We start from the raw sequence: 6,073 nt of genomic DNA, 5'->3' as shown, positions 1-6,073 counted from the left end.
TACTGTATGTAGTTTGGTAAAGATTTTCACTAGAGTTAGATGTCTTGGAGTGACTTTTTCTGTTAAGAGTAGGGCTGACAGGTCTGCATGCCTTTTTGCTAGGTGGCGTTCTAGCAACTCCAGCTTTGAGGTACCGATTTTGGACCCAACTGCAGAGTTGCGTCCTGGAATTGTGAAAAAAGATTATGATTCAAAGTTAAGTCACATACAGGCTTCTACTCATCAGCATTGACGGATTGTGCACCATCATTCCTACCGATTGAAAGAATAGATGTGTTTACAGTGCCACACCTGTACAGTTGAGTTAAGCCAGATCAAAGAGAAAGTATCTGTAGTTATACCCCTTGTGGGTTAAATTTAAGAAAGCAAGCATGTATAAATTGCAGGTTGCCTATAATGATTGCATGCGGATATTGTTGAAAATACCAAGGTGGAGCAGTGCAAGTGAGTTATTCTGTAGTGTGGGAGTATACACTTTTCATGCCTTACTGAGAAACTTAATGTATACATTTATGTGTCGGCTCAATGAGTCTCAAAACTGTATAATTATGCTGCTATGTAACCCCAGCTTCAGTAGCACAAGGTACCGGTCTGCTTTTTGGAAGCACTGGTATGAATGTTTATTGTAAAATGTATGTTTTTATGGGTTAGGGGTGTTTCTTCTCTGTATGTAGTGTTTTATGTTGTCTGTTTTTATTGGACCCTGAGTCTGAACAAATAAATAAAGTTGAGTAAAGTATACCACTGTGCACAGTGGTTGAGATTTAACCCCCCTCTCTCTGGATAGAGAGAGATATCAAAAGGCTTCATACTCTGTACATAACAAACCAATGTGACATAGCTCTGTTTATACAATGCTGTACCCCCTCCAAATGTATATACTTTCCCCATTTTAGTTTCCCCAACTGTTTTTATTATATTTTGACACTTTGGCAATGTATGTTTTCTCATGCCAATAAAGCTCATTGAATTTTTAATTAGTAATTATTGTGCAATAGTTTGTCTTGAAAATTTCATTTATATACAAATGTTACCACTTTGGGTCACTGTGAACTGTATATAAAAGCATTCAAAATTATAGTACTTTCATGTCATTCATTGTACTTTTGCTACAGATGTAGCACTTTTTTGTAACAAAGTATCTCTCTCTCTCTCTCATCCTGTCTGTCTCTTTGGTCGAGACTAAACCAGACTACACACACACACACACACACACACACACACACACACACACACACACACACACACACACACACACACACACACACACACACACACACACACACACACACACACACACACACACACACACACACACACACACACACACACACACACACACACACACACACACACACACACACACACACACACACACACACACACACACACACACACACACACACACACTCCTCCCTTTCATCTTTAAATGAGCTGAGACAACGGTGGAACCTTTCTCAGGTATATTCTGATTCTTTCACCCGAAGACATCCTATATATTCCTTAATGAAGGGTGTATGTATGCCGACGAACACACACACATTTCAGTGTTTTACTGTTTACCCAGTGTCTGCCACTCAATTTGCCACTCACTTTATGCATGTGCATACCCTCTAGTGAAATATCATTTATAAGCCGCTAACCCATTTGGCTGACTAATTGAAACCCTTTTAAACTTCTTAAGAATAGATTATTCTGTGCGTACTGCACTTTGGCTTTGTAGGGCATTTTCATTTCAAGGACCCACAGTGTGATATGCATTAGTACAATGGACCCCCGTAACTCTGACGTGCGTATGAATGAATGGACCCCAAGTCCATTTGGTTCCATTTGTACACTCTGGAAGGGTGCATTCAACTAACTATCAATCATTTAGCTGGGGACTGGGGTTAGCTATAGCGAGAGTGCAGCACATGACAGGTGCTAATGCCGTGATATTGTATGTAGAGTTATATAACACATACAGTACAATCTGTTATGCAACCTGCTAATTAATGCTAATGAAGTGAGCCTGCGTTCGTCTCCTCCTGTGACACTGATTTGTACAAATTCCAGCTTGACGACCGTTGTGTGTGTGTGTGTGTGTGTGTGTGTGTGTGTGTGTGTGTGTGTGTGTGTGTGTGTGTGTGTGTGTGTGTGTGTGTGTGTGTGTGTGTGTGTGAGTGAGTGAGTGAGTGAGTGAGTGAGTGAGTGTGTGTGTGTGTGTGTGCAGCCATGCACGCTCGCACAGTATGTGCTGGCAGATCATGCATTTCGAGAGGCATCAGAATCAACATTATTGTCACATCACAAGTGTACAGAAGTGGGTGAAAATCGTTTTCAGGAAGCGCAAAGAGGTCATGGAGAGCAAGGAGAAAAATACATCAAACGGTAGTGGTGGAAATTGATACTCACGTAAAGTATCAATGCTTCACAGCTTTTTTTCTTCTTCCTGTGAAAACATACCAAAAAGACATGGTTATTATTAGACTTGTCCCGAGATGGTACCAGCACTGACATGTATGATGTATTTGAAACACTATTTCCAGGTATCATCTGCTAGCCTGGTTAATAAACCAGACCGAATCAGCCGTTGGCAAAAAAAAGTTGCCTACCAGCGGATTACGGTCTGGCGAGGCTCAGTAGCACGCCTCTTTCCTACAGCAGAGAACAGGTCGGACCAATCGGGACACGGTATGCAATATAGGCGGGCTTTGGTACAGTGACGTTCAATGCTTGAGACTTTTGACTGACAGTAGCTCTGACCAATTGCGTCAAAGAGAAAATGTTCCCCGGGAAATGAAATCCAAGTGGAGCCAGCCCAGACTGATATACCGCGACAGTGTTGTGTGATATTAGTCTGGCTTATTAGCCAGGCTAATCATCTGCTACACTACACTTGTCATGCCAGATACTAACATGGTTGAACCACTATATCCCCATTCCAAAATGATGTGCTGACAGATTGTGACAGAGAACTGTTGTTATCAATGTACAATCAAATGTACCATAGTTTAATCTCACATGTATGTAGTTTGGTATGTAGTTTGGGCGACTGTGGCTCAAGAGGTAGAGCAGGTCGTCCAATGATCCATGGGTCGGCGGTTCGAATCCCGGCTCCTCCTGGCTACATGTCGAAGTGTCCTTGGGCAAGACACTGAACCCCAAATTGCTCCCGATGTGCTGGTTGGTACCTTGCATGGCTTCCGCCGCAATCGGTGTATGAATGTGTGTGTGAATGGGTGAATGTAAAGCGCCTTGGATAAAGGCGCTATATAAATGCACCATTTACCATTTTGGTAAAGATTTTCACTAGAGTTAGATGTCTTGGAGAGACTTTTTCTGTTAAGAGTAGGGCTGACAGGTCTGCATGCTTTTTTGCTAGGTGGTGTTCTAGCAACTCCAGCTTTGAGGTACCAATTGTCCAAGTTAAGTCATGTACAGGCTGCTACTCATCAGCATGTTGTTGCAAAAGTGACATGGATGCATCCTCACCCACAGGAATTTCAGAAAGTATCTGTAGTTATATAACACTGTGCACAGCGGTTGAGATTGAACCCCCCCTCTCTCTCTGGATAGAGAGAGATATCAAAAAGCTTCATGGGGGGCACAGCTTTTTTCTTCTTCCTGTGAAAACGTACCAAAAAGACATGGTTATTATTAGACTTGTCCCGATCCGATCACGTGATCGGAAATCGGGGCTGATCACATGATTTTCAAAAGATCGGAATCGGGAGGAAAATATCGGATTATTAATTATTATTTATTCATGATTAATATGATATGTTTTTTCTGCTGTGCAGAACCATAGAGTTCTGAACTCTATGTCTGAACTGATTGAAGTTTTATTTTGCTATGCATGGATATTTACAATCACATGCAGCTCCACTTCTGTGTCTGCAGCCACCCATATCAAATTAGATATAGTCTGTGATTTGGGATATTATACTACTACTGATATGTTGTGATATGGCATAACTGTTCTATAAAAATATAGAGATAGGACCGGGAAAAGTCGGTATCGGCAGATCTCAACATCAAATGATCGGAATCGGATCGGTAGCAAAAATACGTGATCGGGACATCCCTAGTTGTTATGGTTCCTGAAAGGACATAAAGGTCTTTCCTTCTGGTGTGGAGGCTGTTGCTAGAGTTCTGGGTTTCAGCCGGAGCCTGAAAGTATAACTTTTGGAGCAGATGAGCGTGCAGGTTCTTTTCTTTTTTTTCTGATGCTACTTTTGAACCCAGCACCTCTACCAAGTGACATGCATATTCTATTCGTTTTTGTATATACACAGTACAATCTGTAACGCAGTCTGCTAATTAATGCTAATGAAGTGATTTGTCACACACACGTCAAGCTGAGATAAAGATTTCTCAGCTTGACGTGTGTGTGTGTGTGTGTGTGTGTGTGTGTGTGTGTGTGTGTGTGTGTGTGTGTGTGCGCGCACAGTATGTGCTGGCAGATGTAATTTAGAGGCCGGGGGAGCAGATCAGAATCATAATCAACATCATTGTCACATCACAGGTTTACAGAATACAGGGGTGTACATAAGTGGGTGAAGATAGTTTTGGTGCACAAAGCTGCATCGTTTTTGTGGGTTTTTTCCAGATAGAGAAAAGAGATCGGGGAGAGCAAGGAGAAAAATAAATCAAACGTGGACGAAAAGAGAGCTGAGCCAGAAGGCAAAGCTTTCTGTCTACCGAGCAATCTTCGTTCCTATACTCTCACCTATATGGTCATAATCTGAGTTCCCAGAGGTTTTACTTTTTGCCAGATATGGTCATGAAGTGTGGGTCATGAACGAAAGAATAAGGTTGCGAGTACAAGCGGCCGAAATGCGTTTTCTTCGACGGGTGGCTGGCATCTCCCTTAAAGATAGGGTGGGAAGTTCAGTCACGCGAGAGAGACTCGGAGTAGAGTCGCTGCTTCTTCGCTTGGAAAGGTTCCAGCTGTGGTTCGGGCATCTGGTTAGGATGCCTCTCGAGCGTCTCCCTAGGGAGGTCCTCGAGGCACGTCCCACTGGGAGGAGACCCCGGGGCAGACCAAGGCGCAGTTGGAGGAATCACATCGTCTCACTGACCTTGGAACACCTCGGGATCCCCCAGGAGGAAGTTACAAATGTTGCTCTGGAGAGGTAAGTCTGGAGCTCTCTAGTGGAGCCCCCGCAACCTAGCCTCGATACCCAGGCTTTCATTTCGTCTGCGCGAAAATACCCGCGACCCAACTACGGATAAGCAGTTGAAGATGGATGGATGGCAGTGGAAAAAGTACCCCAATGTTTTTGTCTTAAGTAAAAGTATGCCCATCAATACCACAAGTAAAAGTCCGGTAATGACAATGTACTAAAAGTAAAGTAAAAGTAGGACTACAAAAGTATTGGCATCAAAATAAAATATACTTAAAGTACCAATATTATTCAGAATGTCTATCATTATGTCTAAAACGTATAAAAAGCTTTCGAAAATAGCAGATATGCTTCATTCAGATCTGCTATTCACAGCGCATCGCAACAGGTTATTGTGAGCTTGCAGATCTGCTATTTTCAAATAGCCAAAGTTTAAATAATATTAACCTATAGTGAAAGTGGAATTGATCTCTCCTGGTTGGATGATTGAAATTGTGTCACCAAACTGAAAATGTATTCTCTGTTTTAAGAGCTGGAGAGAAGAGGATACCCCTGATACTGAACATGCGACAGTAGAATGCATTCTATTGTCTATAGGCCTAGCAATGATTACTAGTACTGTCCGAATAGTGCTATAGGCCTAACAGAAAACGTAATTTTGTTTTGACAAAAAAAGAAAATCACTAATACTGATACCCTAACCTCGTGTCACTCACTAGGCTTTTTTTCACCTGGTACCTTCCCCCTTATAGTGGCCGAACTCAGATTAATTGGTACCTAGCCCCATATGTGCCCTCTCCCATGAGCGTATGGGGCTAATTGGTACCCTACTTGGCTACTTTTAATTACAAGTATGTGTTCATATTTTGTCTCACCTTTATTTTGGAAATCTGTGAGAGGAAGTCAAACGCCTATGCTCGTGTGACTTGACGCAGGCAGTTCCATCCCTTCTTGCGCTCACTTGA

Source organism: Electrona antarctica (assembly GCF_951216825.1).
Source record: "Electrona antarctica genome assembly, chromosome: 22".
NCBI classification, from domain to species: Eukaryota; Metazoa; Chordata; class Actinopteri; order Myctophiformes; family Myctophidae; genus Electrona; species Electrona antarctica.
The sequence above is the reverse complement of the archived record's forward strand: the minus strand, read 5'-3'. Positions refer to the sequence as shown.